Here is an 11,870-nt window from a genome sequence, read left to right as displayed (position 1 = left end):
GTCGCATCACCGGAACTCAACACGAGATCGACGCATCACCTCCTCTCCGGTAAGGAACAGACGCATTGCCTACTTTGCACAAGCACTGAGGAACAGACGTATTGCTTTCCTCGACACAAGGAACAGACGCATCGCTCTCCCTGCAAATCTTTTATTAATCTTGCGTGATGCATTTAAGGTACTTTGTGAGAAACGTGACGCATTTACCATCATCTTTGAACTGAACTATTTCTACCATCTAAAAGTCATTTTCTTAATACTGTATTGCGGAATTTTGTCGTTTGGGTCTTGTGTTAATTCTATATAAAGAATACTTATTTTTATAAAACGTGTGTGGTGTCCAGCTGTAGTGTTTTCACTGTATTACTGTATGTGTTCACAAATGCTTTACACACTGCCTCTGAGATAAGCCTGCCTGCTTGTGCCAAGCTACCAAGGGGGTGAGCAGGGGTTATTTAGGAGTGTAGCCCCTTTACCCTGACTAGAAGCAAGGGTCCCTACTTGATCAAAGGTACCTACCTCTGCCAACTAGGGACCCTCAGTTCTAACATTGGTGGTCAGTGGTGAGGATTCTGGTCTTGCATTTGTGACTCATAAACAGTGATTGGTGTACACTACTAGTGAGGGCAGACAAAATGCAACCACATACATTTTGGTAGTTATTTTTTTACTCACTTAGGACTGTTATTTTATTTACAGACTGCAGCTCGTATTGCTATGAGTAAAACAGTATCCAACGCATCTATGGATTTTGATTTTGAGGAAGATAGGTTGGATACCTATACTGTGAAACAGCTGAAATCCTTCTGTAGAAAATTTAAAGTTGCTACTCCAGGCCTCACCAAGAAGGATGAGTTCCAAAAGGCACTGAGGGCTTGGGTGGAAGCTAGAAATGCCCCTGAGCATGTGGAAGGGGCTGAGAATACAGATGGGCCATTGGGTCCAGCGGGGAGAGAGTACCTTCCCCGCCAGGCAGCAGTGTTTCTTCCAAGGGCCTGACCCCAGGAGAGGTGGAGGACAGGGAGAGAAATAAATTGCACAAAATGGAGCTGGCCAAGCTCAAGATGGAGGTCAAAAGGACCTAGAGAGTAAGAAGCTGGAGCTTGAAAATAACAGGGTCGTTTTTGAAGGGGAAAAAGAGAGATTAGCACATGAGATTTTTGAGGGAATTGGAGCTTAAAGTTAAAAGCTTGGAAATTAGTCCCTCTGCTGGCAGCGCACCATCTGCGCCTGCAGAACGCAGGGTATATTTCCCCAAGGATGTCATCAAGGATTTCCATAAGCATGAGGATATTGGGCAGTGGTTTGCAGCCTATGAAATGGCAATGTTGGCCCACCGGGTCCCTGAGAAGGATTGGGGAGTGGGGTTGTGGGGCCGCTCTGTTAGTGATGGGAGGATACATTGCCCAGTGAGAGTTGGATGATTTATGCCCACATGAAGGAAGCCCTGATAACCAGGTATGGGTTGACCTCAGAGGTTTATAGACAGAGATTCAGGAATTTTAAGAAACTGGAGGCAACTACCTGGGTGGAATATGTATCTTTCTTTTGCAGAGCTATGAATGGTTGGGTGAAGGGTAGCAAAGTGAGTACTTTTGAGGAGCTCTGTGATTTGTTTGCATGGGAGCACTTGTCTGGTAATTGTTTTCCAGAGCTACGCCAGCACCGTATTGACAGCAAGCTAACTAACCCTAGGAAGCTTGCTGAGGAGGCGGACCACTGGGTCAGTACCCCGGTCCACAAGGGTCATGTGGGAGACTCCACAAGAGGAGGGCAGGGTCCCCAGCAGAAGATTGGGGGGGACAAGGGTAAACAGAGGGAGTTCCAGAAAGGGCCCCAAAGTAATTCCCAAGGGAACCAAAGTAAGGGTTCCTAGTCTCCCCCTGAGAAGACCGAGCCCCCGACTGGTAAACCTGTTCACAGGGGGCCCCCTACATGCTTTTAGTGTAAGCAGGTGGACCACAGTTGGTATGATCCCCAGTGTCCCCTGAAGGATCACAATGCACCACCCATGCACCACCCCGTCAGATGGCAAGTGTAGCCCTGGGAGGGGAGGAGATGGGTGCCCAAGGTGGGTGGGGTCCCGCAGAGATGTCCCATGACTCTTTAGGAGACTGTGAGGTGGTCTTTAGGACCCAGCTGCCTGATAACACTATGAAATACAGGCAGTGGGTGACCATCAATGGCCATAGGGTGGAGGCTCTGAGAGACACCGGGGCCAGTGTGACAGCTGTCAGTTGTCGGATGGTGTATAAGGAGCATGTGATCCCCCAAGCATTCTTTCTTGTGGTTGCCGCGGACAACTCACAGAGCAAGTGAGAGGGGACTCAGGTTCCCTTTGAGTGGGGGGATCTCAGGTACTCTCCAAGTAGCTGTGAGGCCAGCCATGCCTGTGGCTTGTCTGTTGGGCAATGATTTAGAGAGCTCTCCTTGGGCTAAGGTGGAGAGAAGGTCTCATTTAGAGATGTTGGGTCTTCCTGAGTAGGCGTGTGTGACCACTCGGTCTATGGCAGCCAGTAAGGGTGTTCAAGAGGACCTGGAGCCTGAAAGAGTGGCCCAGGTACCTGCCTTAAAGAGAAGAGGTAGGGGGCACAGAAAACCAGCCCCCATAGTTCCCACAGTCCAGGAGGAGGCAGACAATGAGGGGGATGCCATGGAACCTACAGGGTAACAAGTGGCCGAACTGGGGGAACTTCCTGAGCTGACCCATTGGCAGCAAGAAGGAGGACCCTCCAGGGACGAATTCTGTGAAGAGCAGAATAAGTGCCCTTCTGTTAAGGGTTTGTGGCAACAGCCCACAAACCAGGCAGCAGGTGATCAGTCTGGAGCACATTGGATCTACTGGGAGAATGGTCTCGTGTATAGTGAGCCTAAGGTTGCTGAGCCTGGGTCAGCCCGTGTGCTGGTGGTACCCCATCCCTTCAGAGCCTTCCTGCTGGGTTTGGCTCATGATGTGCCTTTAGCTGGACATCTGGGGCAGGACAAGACCTTTGAGAAGCTTGTCACCCACTTTTATTGGCCCCAGATGCTCAAGAGGTCAGATATTCATTGTAGGACCTGCCAGACTTGCCAGGCAAGTGGTAAAGGTGGAAGGAAGCACAAGGCTCCTCTCCAACCTTTCCCTGTAGTCAGCACCCCCTTGGACCGGGTAGGTATTGACATTGTGGGGCCTCTGGACCCCAAGACAGCCATGGGCAACAGGCTTATCCTGGTCTTGGTGGACCATGCTACCCGGTACCCAGAAGCCATCCCTCTCAGGACAGTGACGGCCCCCGTGGTGGGATGTGCACTGATGGGGATTTTTTCCTGTGTGGCGTTCCCCAGAGAGGTGGTGTCAGGCCGTGGTACAAACTTCATATCTAAGTATATGAAGTCCCTGTGGCAGGAGCGCGGTGTAACATGCAAGTTCACCACTCCTTGCCACCCCCAAGGTAATGGACTGGTTGAGAGATTCAACCGGACTCTGAAGGGCATGATTATGAGTCTGGAAGAACACATGAGGGGTAAGTGGGACGTCCTCTTTCCATGCCTTCTGTTTGCTTACCGTGAGGTGCCACAGAAGTCCTTAGGGTTCAGTCCCTTTTAACTGCTGTATGGACACCTGGTAAGAGGACCTCTGATTTTGGTCAAGGAAGGCAGGGAGAAAGCTCCGAAGAAACCTCCCCAAGATGTATATAGCTACATGCTGGCCTTCAGAAACCAGACTAGGCAATTCAGACCACTCTCTCAGGCAAATCTGGAAGTCAGCCAGGAAGAAATGAAACAGTGGTATGATCAGAATGCCATTCTGATCAAGTTTCAGTCTTGACAGAAAGTTTGGGTCATGGCCCCAGTGGAGCCCTGTGCGCTCCAGTATAAGTGGACTGGACCATTTGAGGTGGTGGAGCGCAAGAGTGATGTCACCTACTTGGTGGACTTGCAGTCTCCCAGGAACCACTTGCAGGTCCTACATGTTAACCGACTGAAGCCCCACTTAGAGAGGTCCGAAGCGACAGATGCTGGAATAGAGGAGGAGACCGAGCCTCTTCCTGACCTCCTGTCTGCAACAGAGCAATATGTGTCAGTGGATGGTGTTATCCTCTCTGCCACGCTGACCCCTGAGCAGCAGAATGATTGTCGCCAACTGTTGGGACAATTCTCTGATTTGATCTCCCTGGTTCCCAGTGTCACTGAGAGGTGCATCCATGATGTGGACACTGGGGCCAGTCCTCCTGTTAAGCACAAGGCCTACAGAGTGACTTACAGGGTCAGAACTTACAACAAGATGGAGATCTCCAAGATGTTTGCCCTAGGGGTAATTGAGTCCTCTAAATGCCCTTGGGCCAGCCCAGTGGTCTTGGTCCCAAAGGCTGCCGTGCCTGGTGCTGCACCTGAACTCCGGTTCTGTGTGGGCTACCGAGGACTCAATTCAGTCACCAAGACTGACGTGCACCCCATCCCCAGAGCTGATGAGCTCATTGATCGGCTACGGGCTGCACGGTACCTCAATACGCTTGATTCGACATCTGGGAACTGGCAGATCACCTTAACTGATGGGGCCAAAGAGAGGTCAGCCTTCTCCACACCAGATGGGCACTACCAATTCCGGGTTATGCCCTTTTGGATGAAGAATGCCCCTGCCACCTTTCAGAGGTTGGTTAACCAGGTGTTGGTTGGACTGGAAAAATTCAGTGCCGCCTACCTGGATGACATTGCAGTGTTCAGCACCAAGTTGGGAAGAACATCTGCGCCACCTCTGGGAAGAATTCATGGCGCTGTGGAAAGCAGGCCTCACGATCAAGGCGAGTAAGTGCCAAATCAGGCAGGGTTCGGTGGTGTACTTGGAGCACCAGGTAGGGAGCGGCCAGGTGGCGCCCATACAACCCAAGATTGACACCATCCTGGCATGGGAACCCCCCCCAAAACACAGACACAAGTGAGAGCTTTTTAGGACTCGCAGGGTACTACAGGAGGTTTGTCAAGGGGTATGGCAACATTGTTGCACCCTTGACTGAGCTGACATCAAGGAAGCAGCCAAAGAAAGTGAACTGGACTGACACCTGTCAGAAAGCTTTTGCGCCCTGAAGACTGCCATGTGTACAGTACACGTGCTTCAGGCACCCAACTTCTCAAAGGAATTCATTGTCCAAACAGATGCTTCAGAACATGGTGTAGAGGCTGTTCTTTCACAGATAAACGAGGCGGGCATTGACCAACCTGTAGCCTTCATCAGTAGGAGGTTATTTCCACAGTAACAGAGGTGAAGTGCAATTGAGCGTGAGGCATTTGCTGTGGTCTGGGCACTGAAGAAGTTGAGAACATACTTGTTTAGGATTCACTTCTGGGTTCCGACAAACCACAGGCCCCTCCGATGGTTGATGCAGATGAGATGTGAGAATCCAAAGTTGATGAGGTGGTCCATTTCCCTACAGGGGATGGACTTCATGGTGGAACACCGCCCTGGTACAGTGCACGCCAACGCTGATGGTCTGTCCAGATTTTTCCGCCTTAGTGAAGAGGACTCCTAAGAGGTTGAGTAGTTCTCCCTACATTTCAGTTGGAGGGGACACGTGTTAGACCTGGTACCATTGGCGTGAGTCTCCCTTCCATTTTTTGCTGATGTCTCCTCTGTTTTTGATATGTCTTGCTGGCTTAGATGCTTTTAGGCACTGTGCCACTGCTATTCAGTGCCACAGTGCAAGTGCTCCCTATGTTAAATTGATGTAATGGATTAATGACTCCATGATTGGCTTATTTGATTTACTTGTCAGACCCTAGTATAGTGCACCATGTGTGCCCAGGGCCTGTAAATCAAATGCTGCTGGTGGGCTTGCTGCACTGGTTGTGCCACCCAGAGAAGCAGCTTGTAAAATGTGTCTCAGGCCTGTCATTGCAGAGCCTGTGTGCAGTCTTGTACTGCCATGTTGACTTGGTAAGTTCACCCACTTGCCAGTCCCTAGGCCTTCCCTTTTCTACATATCAGACACCTCTAAGGTAGGCCCTAGGGCAGGATGCATTGTATGTGAAAGGTAGGATATGCCCTGATGTGTGTGGCATGTCCTGATAGTGAATTACAGCTACCTGTCCCCATAGGCCAGAACGGGCAGTTTGATTATAACATCTTATAATCCTAACTGACCCAGGGAACAAGGTAGTAAAACTAATTTAGTATGCCTGAACTCAGAATGATAAAATACATTGTTTAGTGAAGTTGGTTTTAACAATCTATGTTTAAAAATACCACTTTTAGAAAGTGGGTATTTTCTTGCCTAACCATCCAGCCTGCCTCTGCTAGGTTGTGTATTGCATGTCTGGTTTGTGAGTGACAGGAGGGATTGGGCTCCAGCATTCTGATGAGTCAGGGATGGGCTAAATAGGACCTTGGCTGCATAGAGAGTGGGGGGCGGAGATTTCCTTTCACTCCCCTGAGCCCTCATAGAATAGAGAGTAGGGGGAGGAGATTTCCTTTCAGCAACCTGGGCCAGGTCTGCTTTTAACAATGCTGTCTCCACCTCTTGCCAGAAAGCTGCATAGAACTGGTTCTGGGTAGGTACAGGCACTATCTGCCTTCAGAGAACAAAGAGAATAGTAGTATGAATATTGGGGCCCAGACCCCAAGACTTTAGATCTCTTCTGGGAGTCAAGACAAACCTTTGCCAAGGAGAGGAACCATAAGAATCTGAAGGAGTTGACTGCCCCTGTGCCAGTGTGCTATTTTCTAGGGTTGGCCGACAGTGGTTACTTATTTGCCAAGGAAAGGAAAAGGGACTTTTATTGAACTTTCATTATCGTGAGGAAGAATCTCCAAGGGCTTGAACTGTGCTTGCCTCCTGCGGAAGTCTCAGGGATACAAGACTTCACCCCTAGCTCCCCCCTGAGATTCCTTGCTGGGAACTCTGTCTGCAGAAGCCTGCGTATTATTGGGAACTGGAAGCGTGACTCAACGAGAAGAGGCGTGTCGCATCCGCAGCTGTTGCATCATCGGAGAAGCGTGTCGCCACTGCAAGGGTCGCCGTTGAATCACCGGAGAAGAGGGTCTCTGCCGCAGCTGCTTGCCGTCGCATTACCGGAAAAGCAGGTCGCCACCGCAAGGGTCGTCATCTCATCACCGGAGAAGTGTGTCTCAAGGCCTGTCGCGGCTCAGAAGTTACAGAGTTCGCCGCACGGCCGTCGGGTGTGCACTCATCACCTTGACGTCATCGTATCACATCAAAGACTCCATCTTGTTGCATCGCACAGGATTGTCGCATCGCATCGAGGCGCCATCTTGCCGCATCGCAACCGGAACGCAACACGAGATTGACGCATCACCTCCTCTCCGGTAAGGAGCAGACGCATCGCCTACTTTGCGCAAGCACTGAGGAACAGACCCATTGCCTCCCCCGAAGCAAGGAACCAACACATTGCTCTCACTGCGAACCCTTTGTTTATCTTATGTTATGCATTTATGGTACATTGTGAGAAATGTGAGGCATTTACCATCATCTTTGAACTAAGCTATTTCTACCATCTAAAAGTCATTTTCTTAATACTGTATTGTGGATTTTTTTCATTTGGGTCTTGTGTTAAGTCTATATAAAGAATACTTATTTTTTATAAAACTTGTGTGGTGTCCCTCTGTAGTGTTTTCACTGTATTGCTGTATGTGTTCACAAATGCTTTACACACTACCTCTGAGATAAGCCTGCTTTCTCGTGCCAAACTACCAAGGCGGTGAGCAGGGGTTATTTCGGAGTGTAGCCACCTTACCCTGACTAGAAGCAAGGGTCCCTACTTGGTCAAAGGTACCTACCTCTGCCAACTAGAGACCCCCAGTTCTAACACCGCCAGTCACAGACTTAGCTAATATAGAATGGGAAATCTCTGAGCACTCAATGAATCGCCTATGATGTGGTAGTCGCGGTATTAAATGTCCTTTATTTTTTACATCCAAAAAGTCATTAACAATGCTGCTTGTCCTTTAAATTCCTTCTCAACTGGTGTTTCGTCTGTTACTTTAAATATTAACAGCAGATTTCATCAGTGCTGAAATAACAATATCATAAGGAACTGGGTAAAAGTCAAAAGGTCAATGTAAGGAGGTATATTGTAGTATATCCAGTCCCATCAGCAGGGTCAATCACCCAAGTGGTACCTGATATATTCCAGTTGATGTTACAAGACTGTGATTCGAGAAATATGTGGTGGGAGACAAGTAAGATGTGAGAGAGTAGAAAAGATGTATTAGTACCAGAGTCTCCTCAAATTGTTAATAAAAGTGCAAACTCCCCACTAATGTCCTTAAACTCAAGACCAGTGGCGGTTATGTGTGTGTGCCCGTGATATGGTTCATTCAGTTGCTACATGCTTCATTCATGGAGTATGGCCACCACATACAGTGTCAAATCTGAACTCACCATAAAGTAGTCTCAAACAGTACATCGAAGAAAATGGCTGGCACGGTATCCAGACAAAAGTCACAAATCTGTGAAGAAGTTGAAAATAGTCCTATTTTTGTTCACAATCCTTGGATCTTTATCAAAAAAGAGGAAAATCCCATACGGGTAGCTTACCTTGTAAGATGTAGAGATGTATGCAAAGACTTTGTGTGTGTCATCTTAGCCTCAGTATATCTGTAATCAGAAAAGTAGATGCCGCATTTGTGATAATCAAACCAGTCACTTATAGTTGATCCCGATTATATAGACCGGTTAACCCACTTTAATGATGTAAAATGTCCACTCTGTAGCCATAGGGTGCCGAAAGTAAATGTCCCTAGAACTCATATATCAATCTCCCTTTCTGGCATGTTAAGCCAAAGGGATATCCGCAACAGTTATTCCAAGTTTCGTTGTACGATTAACATGTTCGGAAGAAGCTGAATCGGCTATAAGTAATACAGAACTGTCTACTCGGCAACCAAAGTAGGCCAAAGAAAGAATGCTTCTACGTGTACACCATGTGCCCTCGTTCTCTTATAACAATCTGTTCCCACAAAAGATATTCCTGCACCTATTTAAAAGGAGCCGGATCGGCTCAGTGTCTGTAACTTTACTAGTATGCTTAGTGTACGAAAATCCATATTCACTCTGAGAAGTTACACAAATGATCTGGCTTACCTCAGAAGGTTAACTTGCCGGTGTGTCATGGGTCTATGGTGTTCTGCCAAAGCGCCATATTGAAAGTCTTATTTATACTGGCACAAGCTAGTAGTCTTGTCATTATAATGCTTAGCGTCGTGTCCATCTTGTAATGGAAACTATTGACAACAAAGGTTCTAAACTTGGATCACTATATCTCAAAGTTCAAGAAGACCATTGTTAGACCTGGTGCCATTGGCGTGGTCTCCCTTCCATTTTTTTGCTGTTGCCTCCTGTGTTTTTGCTATGTTTTTGCTGGTCTAGATGCTTTGGGCACTTTGCTGCTGCTATTCAGTGCCAAAGTGCAAGTGCTCCCTATTGTAAATTGTTGTAATGGATTAGTGACTCCATGATTGGCTATTTGATGTACTTGTCAGACCCTAGTGCAGTGCACCGTGTGTGCACAGAGCCTCTAAATCAAATGCTGCTGGTGGGCTTGCAGCACTGGTTGTGCCACCCACAGAAGCAGCTTGTAAAATATGGCTCAGGTCTGCTATTGCAGAGCCTGTGTGCAGTCTGAGACTGCCATGTCGACTTGGCAAGTGCACACACTTGCCAGTCCCTAAACTTTCCCTTTTCTACATGTTGGTCACCCCTAAGGTAGGCCCAAGGTACCCCCAGTGACAGGGTGCATTGTATGTAAAAGGTAGGGCATGCCCTGATATGTGTGGCATGTCCTGATAGTGAATTGCAGCGATTTAGTTTTTCACTCTTGCAAGCATACCTGTTCCCATAGGCCAGAATGGGCAGTTTGATTATAACATCTTATAATCCTAACTGACCCAGGGAACGAGGAAGAAATTCGAATTTATTATGCCTGAACTCAGAATGTTAAAATACGTCTTTTAGTGAGAGTGATTTTTACATTCTGTGTTTGAAAATACCACTTTTAGAAAGTAGGTATTTTCTTGCCTAACCATCCAGTTGTCTCTGCTAGGTTTGAGTATTCCATGTCTTGTTTGTGAGTGACAGGGGGTTGGAGACGGCCTTGGCTCCAGCAGTCTGTTGGGTCAGGGCTGGGCTGAATAGGACCTGCTTTGAATAGAGAGTAGGGGGAGGAGATTTCCTTTCACTGCCCTGAGCCCTCATAAAATGGAGTGTAGGGGGCAGAGATTTCCTTTCCTGACCTGAGCCCTCATAGAATAGAGAGTAGGCGGAGGAGATTTCCTGTCAGCTGCCTGGGGCAGGTCTGCTCTCAAACAATGCTGTCTCCACTTCCTTCCAGGAAGCTGCACCCAGGAGGACATAACTGGTTTTGACTAGGTACAGACACTCTCTGCCATCAGAGAACAAAGGAATTTGCAGTATAAACATTGGGGAAATTAAGGCAAACCTTTGCAATGGAGAAGAACCAAGGAAGCTGAAGGAGGAGACTGCCCTGTAATAGTGACTGTTTGGGGTTGGCCTGCAATGGTTACTTTATTGACAAGGATAGGAGAAAAGGAACTTTGTGTGTACTTTAATCATCTTGAGGAAGATCTCGAAGGGCTTGAAGCTGAGCCTGCCTCCTGTTCTGAAGTCTCAGGGACACAAAGACTTCATCACCAGCTCCCCTTGAATTCCCTTGCTGGGAATTCTACCTGCAGTAAGGTGCCTGCTGTTGTTTGGGCCCTCTGAGAGACTGCGTGTTGCTGGGAGCTTGAAGCACGACGCAATGAGGAGAAGCGTGTCGCTGCCACAGCAGTTGCCGTCACATCGCCGAAGAAACGTGCCGCAGCTGTTCGCCGTCGCATCGCAGATAAAGCGTGTGGCATCACCAGAGAAGTGTGCTGCCGACGCAGAGGTCGCAGTCGCATCACTGGAGAAGCTTGTCACAGGGCCTGTCGCGGCTCCAAAGTTCATCGATTTCGCCGCACGGCATCGCATCCAACATTGTCGCATCGCATGCAAGATGCCATTTTGTCGCATCGCACTGGATCGTCGCATCGCATCGAGGCGCCACCTTCTTATTTTTGATTACTGTATTGTGGATTTTTGTCGTTTGGTCTTGTGTTAAGTCTAGTAAAGATTACGTATTTTTCTAAACTGGTGTGGTTTCCATTTGTAGTGTTTTCAATGTATTACTGTATGTGTTCACAAATGCTTTAGACACTCCCTCTGAGATAAGCCTGTCTGCTTGTGCCAAGCTACCAAGGGGGTGAGCAGGGGTTATCTAGGAGTGTATCCCCCTTATCCTGACTAGAAGCATGGGTCCCTCTTTGGACAAAGGTGCAAACCATTGCCAACTAGAGACCCCCATTTCTAGCAATTATCTAAATTCAAAGTCCTTGCATGATCAAGCCAGTGAAATTGCTCTCCCACCCCCGCAGCTCCACCAACAAGTGAAGCCCTCCTGAGCCCCTGCACTCTCGAGTGTTTGTGTTTGAGGCCCTCCTCCAGCCACCGGTTATACCTGCGCCTCGTCCCTGGTGGTCCATTGGACCTCTCACTCTTTCTCTCGCTCTGTTTTTCTGCTTGCTTTTTCCTTTCGCCATCGTTTTTCACCCTTTTACTGTCTGTCTCTTTCTATCACTTTCTATCCTCCTTTTCACTTTTACTCTGTTTTCACTCTACTCTTTATTCTGTGCACCTCTCTCCCCGCGGCCCCTCCCCCCAGCGTGACCAGCCCAAGCCAGTTTCCCCATCCCGCTCCCGCCTCCCAGCTGTCCAGCCCTCCCTGACCGCCCACTTAATGGCAGCCACTGCGCGATGAAGGCGCACCAAAGGCAAGCCTGTCTGTGCCCGGACGTGACCCAAATGCAACCAGCACCTCGAACCCTGGACCTCCGAACC

The sequence above is a fragment of the Triturus cristatus genome, chromosome 8 (genome assembly GCF_964204655.1).
Source record: "Triturus cristatus chromosome 8, aTriCri1.1, whole genome shotgun sequence".
Lineage (NCBI taxonomy): Eukaryota > Metazoa > Chordata > Amphibia > Caudata > Salamandridae > Triturus > Triturus cristatus.
Note: the sequence above shows the minus strand (reverse complement) of the source record.